Here is a 12,358-nt window from a genome sequence, read left to right as displayed (position 1 = left end):
TTATCTGTCCCTCACTACAGCAAAATTCATGCGAAGCTCTACTTGTAAAGGGAAAGGATTTATTTTTGATCAGAGTTTTGGAAGTTCCAGTGTATGAGCTGTTGGCCCCGTTGTGTTTTAGTGGTGAGGAGGTCACATAATGGCAGGAGGACATGGTAGAGCCAAGCGGTTCAACTCATGGCCAGGAAGCAAAAGAGAGGAAGAGGAATGGGCTGGGTCCTGTATTTCGTTCAGTAGCACCTCCCCAGTGACCTAAAGACCTTCCACTTGACCATGTCTCTCAAAGCACCAGCCCAGAGACCAAGCCTGTAATCCATGGCCTTCAGGAGACACTGAAGATCCAAGCCAGAGCACTGGGTGATTCTCTCTGAGGAAGGAGACAGGAAGTTTCTTGTCTTCTCCTTAGTGTGTAGGTGCTAACTTGAACGTGTACAAGCATAGATAACTAATATGTATTAAGTGCCTCTTATGAACCACGTACATTAGCCATTCTAAAGTAATTCCCTGACATCAGTAATTCCACAGTCCCCATTTTATAGCTGAGGACACTGAGGTGTGGACACTATTATTTACTTATACAAAGTCACACAGCTAGCAAATGGCAAAGCTGGGATTCTCCCCAGGAACTTCCCAGCTACTGAGCCCGGCTTCCCTGCCATGCCTCCCTGTTTCCTGATGTCTTGGCCAGGGCAGGACTTGTGAGGCCAGGCAGGAAAGTTATCAGGGAATGTGGGCCAGGCACAGTCAGCAAATAGTCCCAGGGAGGCATTTCTGTAAAGTACCTCCTCATCCCTTCTCTGTGTCCCTCTGTCTCCCACTATGGAGGTCGTTTCCTCTTTGCTGGGTCCAAGGGAGTGGACTGTATCTGTTACGAGACCAGTGGCCGCCGTCTCATGTCCTTCACTAATTAATTTCACCTTTGCAGTTCGCTGGGTTCTCCTAATTCTCCTGTCCCTTGTCTGGCGCCTTTCCAGCTAAGTGGCCAGGAGCGGGTCTGGGATTCAATATCAGTGTTAACTTCAAACTTGGTGTAAATCTATTGAACTGCATCTGTTTTTACATAAATAAGCCAGAGAACAGCATCTATTCTCCTTCAGCCGATACAGGACCTCCACAGGTGTGAGTTATTAGCAATAACTATAATTGCTTTGAATGGAACAATAAATACTACAAGAGGTCACGATGAGAAATGTCCTCCCATGGTATTAGCATAGCTTAATGGGTTAAGCCACCATACACTTCATCCCATGCTGGGCTTCGGGAAGCAGCCTTGTCACTCAGGGTGCTGAGCTCTTGCTGAATTGCTTTCCTGTTTAGGTAGAAGATAATTTTGAGCCTTTCTAAAGCTGCATTGATTTTATCGGCAGATGGCCCCAGGATAGCATCTCACCTTCACCACGGAGGTTTCACTTGTTTAATGGGGTTCTGAAAAGTTACAAGAAAGAACAGGCAAGTACAAGCCACCCTTCCTGGCCTGCATTCTAAATCCTGGCCTCTGGACAGCGGCAGCCAGAGGCATAGCCCTCCCTACCCTGTCTCAGCCGAGTTCATCACCTCCAGTAAAACGGAAGAGGCCACAGTCTGGTGGCCCCAGGGTTCTGTCCCTGAGTGGAAGGGAGGGGTCGCCAAGCCACAGCATGAGTGGGTTTAGGGCAAGGCATGCAGGGAACCCAAAGAGTGTTCAAGGAAACCTTTCCCCTTCTCGGGCTGAACAGGTGAGGCTTCTGGGGACAGGTAGGAGTGTTGGCCTTCTCCCTCCTTGCCTCCTCTCTGCCTTGCATTTCCTGCACACTTTTATTCCTGCCCATCCTTGGGAGGGCGCCAGGTCTTTTAGACAACTTGGCAGGAAGAAGTCAGATCAGTGTCGATTATCCCCAAGATGATCAGAATGTTCTATGCGCCTATCATCCCCTCTAGAGTCCCCCAGGGGTCCACGGTGAAAGCATCTTTTCCATGCCTGGAGTTTCCTTATCCATGTCATCTTGGTCTCACAGGTGCCAGGACTCAGAAAGGGGAGAGGGGGACTCATTCTTGGAGGTGAAACATTGCCAGGCACATGTCCCCTTTCTGGACTGAATTCATTTTCCAAATCTGTTGGACCCTTCCAGACAGGTTTCCACCGGGCCTCCGCCGTCTTCAGGGAGTCCTCACCATCCGTCTCCCTGGCCCGCCTTCCCAGTGCACCTGCCCATCTCCCCTCCAGCTCGGCTCCCTTCCCTTCTCAGCCGGAGCTTTTTCTGTGACTCTTTAGACTGCAAGCCTGCTCTACTGGCATTCCTTCTCACGCACGGCACCAGGCAGAGACGGAAGGGTAAAGGAAGGCAGGAGAGCTCTATGACCTAAGGGACAAACTGGAGTTGGGGAAAAGAAATGATCCCAGAGCTTGAGATTCACTCGTGATCATCCATGAATTCGGCAAGGGCATGAAATCATTTTCATTTTTTTAAATCCATTCAGGAAATATATTTTAAATCATACACCAAGCCTCATGCTCAGCAGAACCCCTCGCCCACATGAAGCCACTATTTAATGAGAGAGCCAGCAGAAAAGACCACTAACTCAAGCTTGACCTGCAGCAGGCACGCAGCTAACCACAGCAACCTCCCCGCTCCACACTCACTTTGTCCAGTGCTAAGTGGCGAGTTTGCCTTTAGCTCTCAGGGAAAGGAAAATTTACAGACTTTGCCCTATTACTGACTTAAAAAGACCACATTTTACTCAAAGGTTCTTTCTCATCTCCCTCCCTGCCATTTATGAAATGGACCCACATGGTAACTGGAAATATAAATTTACCAAAAAAAGAAAAAAAATTTAGAAACACAGTCCCCATCTTCTCATTTTTTGCTAATTATCTCCAGAACAGATCTTCACCTCCAGGGTACTGTGCCTCTGAACCTAGGCTATGGGTCCGCAAACTGAGGCAAACAAGGGGGCCAAGGGCAGCCACTAATCAGGAAGTAGGCCAAAGGCACACACTTCATTTCAGAGCAATTCAATAAATGCTCCCCCCACCCCCGCCACCTCCCCCTCGCTCACAAGGTTTCATCTCCTAATTGCAAAAGCTTTTTGGCATGGGAATGTCTCTGAGAAGAAGAGAGGACTCAATTTGGGCCATCTCTCCAAAGAAGACACAGGAACAAGGACGCTTCTCCAATTAATCAGCAAATGCCCAGCTCCGGCTTTCGGGCCAAAGGATCGATTTACATAAAGCTACTTCTCCAGATGAGTTTGCCTCCCCCTCTCCTCCCCCTCTCCTCCCCTGCCTTCCTCTTGTCCAGCCAGCATTAGATATGCTACTGGATTTTAGATTGACAGTGTCAGCTACGACAATCAAATTAGGGATGAAAGCCTCAGATGGCTGCAAGAGAGAGGGAGGAGGGGAGGGGAGGGGAGGCTGGAGGCTCCCTCTCCCAGTGCCATTGGGCAGACACATCACTTCGAACAAAGAGAAAAAACAAAACAGGGTCTCCATTCTTTGAAACCAGTTTAACTGCCCCCCCACCCCGCCAAGTTTGATGCATTAAACCAGAAGATCCCATCGGGCCCAAAATTTGGCATGGCACTCTCTCAGACACATAATTATATGCTCATGATCAGATTTTCAGCACCAGATTTCTCCACACAATATAAAGACACCAAAATCATGGTTGTGTCCTTGATAGGTACACAGTGACAGGTGCATCGTGGACTCTGGAGGCAGAGGCTGTAGTTGGAATACCGCTCATGTTTCCTGAACCTCTGGGTGACACAGGGAAGCCTGGACCAGAACAGAAGGCATGATTGGGCTGCTAATGACAGCCCCCCAAACCCACCTAATGCAGCTGCCTTGTCACTAAATTGTGATAATCCCAGGGATTAGAGCTGTGGAGCAGCTCAGCCTCTGCACCCTTTGCTGGAGATGATCAGTCAATTATAATGCTATCTTGTGAACACAAAGAGCATTACTTGGAGTTACATGGGATAATTAAATGAAGAAAGTTTCTGTTTGGCCTGGAAGCAGTGGTTAACCCTGCCAGCCCTGGCACAGTGGTGGTTTGGAAAGATTAAATCCTGTGGTTGGAGGGAGCTTCTCTGCTCAAAGGAGGAAAGATGGCTAAATGGCTGGACTATTGCGAGCTGTGGCTTGCTTCCCTGGAGTCATGGCCTTCAACCCCGGCTGACTCTCCTCCACATCTCCCGCTGACACAGTGAAAACCCTAAGCATCCTACCTTGTGCTCCCTTAGATGAGCTCCAACACCTGGAAACTTCCCTTCTCTTGACATTGAGAGGCCACAGAGCTAGCCCTTATTCTAGCCCTGAACTGTGGGTCCAGCAGGTACTGGCCACATATGGCTGTATAGAACCAGTACAGTTATGGAACCAGTTACAATTACACGACTTTTGCTCTTCTAATACAAATAGCTTCCATTTATCAAGCTAAAAAAAAATAAAATAATTTCAACTATTTCTTTTTACCATTTTAATTTGGCTAATGGAGAATTGTAAATCGCATCTGTGGCCCATGTTATTATTTCTATGGGACTGTACAGTCCCAGAATTAGCAGATCTCCCCCTGAGGGGTGACAGCCTCCATCCCCTCACTGGATTTACAGATTAAATTCAACCCAGGACTGATGTGTCCTGTTAATCAGATAAGGAATTATTTGGTTTCAGTATTTTGGAAATAAATATAGATAGCTGGCCAGTAGTCAGTTCAGCTCGGCCCTGACTACTCATGATTGTCCACACTCAGCCCAATTTACTCATTCACTTTACCTGTATGTCCCTAAAGAATTTGAGATCTTGAGAATATCTGCTTATCAAGAGACACAGAGGGTGCCCGTGCTGGAAACTAATGAGAGCAATCCAATAACCCTAACTCCTTCTGCATCTGTTTGCAGCCTTTCCTTCCTCCCTTTGGTCAGAAAGCTTCCTGGGAGCAAGCCTCTTTGCTCTGGTGTGCATCTCAGGTCACAGCTCCATATCTGTCTCTCAGTCTGGCTGCTCAGTCCTGTTCATCATCTGCTCTCCAGAATGGCCTCTCCAGGAAAACTGTAAGGAATCACTCATCTGTGAGGCTTAACCAGGAATGTCCTAATCCTAGCCACCAGAGTCTCCCATACAGGGCTTGGTTTTCTTTGGCTATGTCTCTGGGATCCCAGGGGAAGCTTCAGCCATCCATGACCTCTCACCCCTTCTAGATCAGCCTTCAGACTGGGTCCCTGAATGGCTTTGTAAAACACAGAGTCAATGTGGCTCTTTCCACTTCAGACCTCTCCTGCTACCCATCCTGTAGGCATCTTGTCCAACACCAGCAGCTTCAATGAGACATGGGAGACCTTTGCATCTTGAGCTTAAGATTTTCCCTAAAATCCAACCTAAACATTTAAGGCAATAAGGTATGCATTTGTTAACTTCATGCTAATCACATGAAGTTAGTGATTTGCATTTATAGATTGCATTAGGTTCTAGAAAGCTCTTGCTTGTGCCTTCTCTGTAATGCCTGTCTAAGAAGTATAAGTTGCAGTTTAGAGAACTGAACTGAATCTCTCGAAGGCACCCAACGTGTTAAATATCAGAGTCAGGGTGTTAACATAGCACTACCCAAGACACTAATCATTCTATCCACAGTTCTCAAACTTGTTCAGACTTCATTCTACAGAGTGCATCCTCAGAAATCGGATTGCATAGATCTGGGATGGGTCCCAAGTATCTGTGATAGTTTTTTAATATAAAACTTTCACACATATTTGAAGTAAAGTACAGATGATAAAGAAATCTTCATTTTATTCATCACCCAGCTCCAAAAACTATTGACTTATGACCCTTCTCATTTTATCTAGACTTTTACCCACTTCCCCTCTTTTAGTCTATTTTAAAGAAAAACCTAGACATCATCATTTATCCTTAATTTTCTCTGAGAGAGAGAGAGAGAGAGATCTCAGTGAATGGAAGCATAACTACAATACCATCCCCATACGTAAATTAAAAAGCTTATGGAGGCTTTATGTTTTTGAAGCATCATCTATAAATTCCAATCAGATGGAGAGGACTTCCCTAAACCATACCAGTTCTTTCCCCCCGCACCTCCTTTGGTTCCAGAGAGTGAACCCAGGATCACTTAACCACTGAGTCACACCCCCAGCCCTTTTTTGTTGTTGTTATTGTTTTATTTTGAGACAGGGTCTCACTAAGTTGCCGAGGCTGACCTTGAACTTGCAATCCTCCTGCCTTGGCCTCCCAAGTCACTGAGATTACAAGTGTATGCCACTGCTCTTGGGCCCAGTACTAAATACATCTTTATGCCATCCTGATTTTCTGAAATTGTCCTCCCAGAAAGACAAAGCCAAAGTACTTGACAAAATAAATCTGCACCTCTAGTCCTGGTTGAGCCTCTTTCCCTTTCTCTCCTATAAAAACTAGAAAGACTTTGGGAACAAAACTGAAAAGCAATGTGTATTGAGCTACAGGATTTCTTCTTGTTGAAAGGAAAAAAGCAGTGAAATGTTGCTGTTGTTTCCAGAGGTGCCTGGGTGTTATTTTGTTTCTGTCAACGTGAGGGAGTCTGTTTCTCTGTAGCTGGAGTCTCTGAAGGATGAGCTGCAGGAGGGTGGATACTCGGTTCTGCTCACTTCTATACCTTAACTCATGACGCGGCGGTCCATCTCTGTTGAGGGAAGTGAGAACGTGAGCTAGCAGATAATCCACCAGACCTGTGAGGGTGCAGCTAGGACAATTCTAATGAGCTTGCCAGAGAAGACAGAACAGAGGGCTCTTGTGTCTGCCTTTCGTTCAGTAACTTCAGTGTACGCTGCTGCAATGAAAGATTCAGAAGCAACTGGAGCAGCGGGAAATAATTGGGTTTTTCTTTTTGTTTGTGTCCCCATTGATATTTTGATTCTCTGGCTCCCCGAGATAGGTTGCAATTCTTTCAGAAATGATCCCGTTTACGCCCTTGTTATCTCCCTCGGACAAAGGATACCATTGACTAGAAATCCAGCTGGAAGGGCTAGGGCTTCTTAGCTGGGATATATGCTTGGGGCTTATTTGATTTTGACAGTGACCCAACTGCAAACATATAATCTTGCTTATTAAGATAAATTGCCTGTAGACGAGATTTACCTAGTAAGATAAATCCTCCCCGAAGTCCACATTGTAAAATCCCCAGGGAATAATTTTTGCTCCTGCATCTGTCCCTTCTGCTGTATAAAATCATGTAAGCAAAACAGTATCTTTGCCTTTAATTCTTAGAGTAGAATGATGCGTCACAGGGTAATATATATTAGGAGCTGAGGTTCAGGGAGCAGGGCAAAGGATTCAGCTTTACGTAGGGGATAGTGTTGAGAATATAAGAAATTTTAGATGTGTGGATTATTGTGAGAGATAATGTTAAGTTCCTAAGTGAGTTTGGGTTGATATCGAATGCACCAATGGGCAGGTTTCCTCTTACTAGGCAGAAAATTTGAAAGTATACTCAGGCCAAAGAGAATCACAGTGGTAATCCACATCCTCATCCCCGATCCAATAATGCTTCCAAATATAAAAGCTTTTCATATCACCCCCTATTTTTGTTTGACTTATCAAAGTTGATTTTTTTTTAATGTTACCATAAAGGCACCACTAATTTATCTCAGTGCAAAGGGGTCGGGAGGGAAGAGAAAGTGTAGACCTCATCAAATACCCATGGAGTTGTTCCAGTTTCCTTGGAAGGTTAGCTCCTGTGTGGCCTCTTGTCCTTGCTTCTGGATGGACCATCTTTGGAGAGTAGTGCTTTAATCTGCTTCTACCTCCTGCATCTGTGGGCTTCACTGGTGAAGTCTCATAGCTGGTACCCCTTCAATCTGTCCTTGGGTTGTTGACATGACCTCACCCAGCATTACGGTGGGCACGTAGAGCCTGGGAATTTGCATTTCTCTTGAGTAGTCCCCATCCACACGCTGTCTGAGGCAGGGCTCCAAGGGCCCAGCTTCCTTGCTCGGAGACAGAACTCTAGGCCTTAGACCAAGGCTGAGAACTCACCTGTTTTCATTTACTCCCTTTCATCCCCTGGTCTCTCCTGAGAGGCCTTCATTCGTCAGTCATTTAAGGAGTCTTAGGCTCAACATTGCTTCTGAGAGAGCCCAGCCTGAGACCACCTTTTTCCTGAATCAATCTCTCTTATTTCATTTTTCAAGAATCTAGAATCAAATGTGGTTACTACTTTCTGGATGGTACATGAGGGAAACTTGAATTCCTCCCTCAGATTTTATGGAAATAGTACTGACAACGTTTATGTGTTTTATTGTTTAGAGTTGGAAGCGTATGTCCTGGAGTGGTTGATAAAGGACATTTCCAGCAGTGTAAACCCATGGCTCACTGGGGGAAAATTCTGAGACGTACACACACATTTGTTGAAGGCTTCCCATGTTCCAGTCTCTGGGCCATGTGCTTTACGTGTGTGGACGCATTTGGTTCTGACAATTAACTGATGAAGCTGGTAAAATTAATAATCCCATTGTAAATATGGGAAAACTGAGTCATGCAGTATTTTAGCAACTTGTGTAAGCATGCAGCTGATAAGTAACTCCATACACTTTAGAAACAAGAATTCCCCAAATTTCTGGGAGTTTCCAAATCTTATTTTGTAGCTTGGTAATAATTTGGGATCAACACTGAAGAGTAAAACCTCCACAATGACTGCCATTTAATGCACATGAGCCTCTCTGGTGGCATGAATGTGATCAGAGTTAGTGTTTTGTCCCCACTGGAGCAAAGAGAAGAGCAGCCCAAGAACAAAGCATCCCTGACATTGCAAGGAGGCCCAGGAAGACTTACAAAAGCGCCACTGGAACTAGACAACCTTTCAATCCATTTATCAAAGTGTCTGCACTTCCCATTTCAAGGTAGATGAAGCAATAATAAATTTGTGAAGAAAGTTAATCTGTGTCCAAAGCATTTTAGTAAATTAAAAAGGTGGGGGAAGGGAGGGCTTCCTGGAAGCGGGATGTATTGGTTCTTGCCAACTCCTATTTGACTTACTGTCTCCTTAATAAGTCCTCTTTGGTCTTGTGTTTTTGGATGGAATAATCAGTCAGTTAATCATTTTCCGGAAGCTAGAAAATGCACTTTAGCTAATGCAGTTCTTTCCTTTCAGAGCCCTAATTATTTAAAAAGGCATCTGGGTCCATGGTGCCACTTCCCAACCAAGAAAGCTTTCCCCGGCTGCCATCTTTCTTTATGTCCCCAGAAAAAACTAGCACACTTTGCCTCCCTCCCACCGCCCTACTCCAACCTTGTACCTTTCCAATGTAAAAAAAAGATTTTTTTTTTTTTTAAAGGATCCGCTCTGGTCACTTCCAAGCATTTCTGTGAGCTGCTTGTCTGGTGAAGGGTACTTCCCAACAATCAATTGGCCGGAAATAGGCTCTTAGGCATTATGGATAGATTTTGTTGTTTTTATTTGAGTGTCAGCCGAAAACGGTGTCTCTTGTGTCTCTTGTGTCTCTCAAGAATCATACTTAACAATAGCTCTAAGCTCTGGCATCATGCTGAGATAAACACACTATTAGGAACCCTCACAAAGGCCCTGCGATAATTGTGAAGGGATAGTTACCCGAAAATGAAGCACCCAGCCCTGAACCCTCCTCCACGCCCCATCAGTAACACCATTAAAGTTGTCAGTTTGTCAGCCCACTGGAGGTATTTATGAAATCAATATACAATCCCGCAGATGCATGGCAGCAGGATTGTTAGCTGGAGAAGGGAAGCTCAATGGAAAATAAAATTAATGAAATTTACAAGCAGATTGTCACGGAGAACAGATAAATTCCCTACTGTTTCCCTCAGTCAGGGCAGGGGAAAAGCAATATAAAGAGGAAGAAAGCAAACCATGCCTTAAACTGGGCTCAAGTCAGAGCAAGGCTGGGTATATTTGCAGAAAGAACACAGCGACCAGAAATCAAAGCAGCTGCCCCACCCAAGCGTGGGATTTTGCCTGAATGACATATAGGATACCTCCCGTGAATACCGCCATATTTTTCTGTTTAAATATGGCTCTCCTATCTTCATCCTGCCACATTGCAAACCAGAACTTTTGTAGAGCTGCTGCTCCTTCCGGGTGTGTTTCAGGGTGGGATGCCTTTTACTCGAACGGCTTAATGCATTACTGGGATACGTGCCCTTGTTCCAGCTTCCAGCCACGGTCAAGGCTGACAATTCTAAATGTTCTCCTGTTTGTTTCATGCCCCTGATTTCCCTCATCAGCCATTTGTCAGATGTGTGAGCGGAGCTCATCTCCTAGAACCACCAAAGATAACAGCCAAGCCCGGGAGGGTGGCAGGCAGGGGGTTAGTGGCCTGTAAACCAGCTTTTGCTTGCCAGAAAAGACGGGGCCCACTGTGGCTGCTGGAGGCTCTCGCGCAGCCCAGATGCCTGGTAGAAATTGCATTAGTCGGATGACAGGACCTGGGCCCCTTCTCCAGAAGCTGATGGAGAGCAGCCGAGTGGCCTGGGTGACACTGCCTGACCTCTGCTGTCATCATGGGCTTTGTTCAGTGCCCTGACTCCAGGCTGGAGCCCTGCTCATTGAATCAGGCCTGGTTGGGGGAGCCGGCAAGGGGGCTCATTGTGCATCTAAATTTACTTACATCAGTTGCAGACAGAGGAAACTGCATTTGGATGGGGGTACCTTGTTATGCAGCCCTGGAAACCTGTAGGACTCACAGCGCAATCAGACACCTGCAACCTGCCCCAGGTCTGAGTCTTGTTTTGGGGGGAGCAACAGACCTTCCCAATCTCTAGCATTCTGAGTTGTGGCCTGTTGCTTAGAGCACATTTAGCTTTCTCAGCAGGCAAGAGCAAGAAGTGGAAGCCTCTCTTCTACTTTCTGTTTTTCCTCCTCCCTCTTGCACACTGTTTAGACAGACAGCCCATGTTTTAGTTAGGGTGGTTGTCTGACCTCTCCTTTTAAACATACAGGGAGCCATCCATAGCTTTTGACTGGGAGCCCTTAAAAAATCAGTATGTGAGCATCTGTCTGAACAATCTGTCTATAGGTCAGTTCAACAAGGATGTGTGTATCCTGCATGCCAAAGCGGGACAAGTGTCCCTGAGTGTATGGGCAGAGAAATTTATCCCAGTGTTTCTTTAAATGGCAAGTAAATCAAATCAATGCCAGCCCAACAATTTGGGATCATATAGCCATCCATACAATTGGATGTTATATAACCTTTAAAAATGTTGGCATCTGTGTATGGGGTGAAGGTGGGAGTTCATAACCCACTTGAATCAAAGTGTGGAATATGATATGTCAAGAAATTTGTAATGTTTTGAACAACCCACAATAAAAAATTTAAAAAAAATAAAAAAATAAAAATGTTGGCATTGATGTACTGGGACAGATGTTCTCAATATAGTAAGTAAAAAATAGTTTATAATAGACTGTATATTATGAGGGGAAATTCATACATATTACTCCTAATTGGTAGCAGTGGTTATGTCTGAGTGGTTAATTTTTTTGGCCTTAATATTTGAGGGTTTTTCTGTGTGTTCTTTTCAAACTATGTATATATATATGTATATATATGTAGACACATACACACACACACACCTTTTATGTCTGAAGAACACACATAGAGCTGATTGTGTCCTTAGTGCCGTCTCTGCGCACGCGTCCTTCCATACCATCCTCTTTGGAGATGTTCCTGCGGCCGTGATGGTGCAGAACTAGCCTTGCTTGTCGCGCAGAGTGTTCTGCAGAGTGGCTCGTGTGCCCTGGAGGCCTGACGGGTCTTTACAGATTGATCACTTGCTGAGATCCAAGTGGGCTTGAAGTCCAAATGAAAACAAGTACACGTGCTTGGTCGAGCAAGAAAAATAAAACAAGAAAGCAAAACCAAACAGCCCTCATCATCTGTTGTTTGGAAAGGAAACTCAGGCTTCAGGGCTGCTTAAACCCCCAGAAAAGACTTGGCTTTGAGCCAGCTGCAGGACCCTCATCCTATCCCTTGCCTTCCTCAAAGCAGCATGTCGGTGCTGCTTAATGCTAGACAAGGTGCTGGGGAACCCCTATTTTGTAACAGTTTGTAGAAATGCAATTTAAACTCATCACACTTGTCACTAAGAGCCAGGAGGCCTCCGGGGGTCTATGGGACTCTAGAATATGCTGAAGTGGTCATTCCCATCAGAAAATCAGATGGCCAGACTCTGTTCCCATCCCAGATGACAAAAGCAGAGAGCCTGGACGTCAAAGGACAGCCTGAGACAGGAGATTGAGTGGTGCTGACCTCGCAGTGGGGGAGGGATGCTTTGGGGAAAGGGGGGCACAGGGGTCTTCTCTGGGAGGTGGCAAAACAGAGAATTGGGTGAGGAGCGGCAACAAATAGCCCAGAATCTTGGCTC

General features: G+C 45.6%; 1 protein-coding gene across 1 annotated transcript in view; it reads left to right on the top strand.

The window, feature by feature from the left end:
- Slit3 (slit guidance ligand 3) overlaps positions 1-12,358 on the top strand; it is a 579,279-nt gene that overhangs the window by 380,975 nt on the left and 185,946 nt on the right. The window lies entirely within an intron of this gene.

Source organism: Marmota monax, unplaced genomic scaffold (genome assembly GCF_021218885.2).
Source record: "Marmota monax isolate L192 unplaced genomic scaffold, Marmota_monax_Labrador192_F-V1.1 WCK01_AAM20220418_F8-fsc00084, whole genome shotgun sequence".
Lineage (NCBI taxonomy): Eukaryota > Metazoa > Chordata > Mammalia > Rodentia > Sciuridae > Marmota > Marmota monax.
This window is presented reverse-complemented; position numbering and strand designations above follow the sequence as displayed.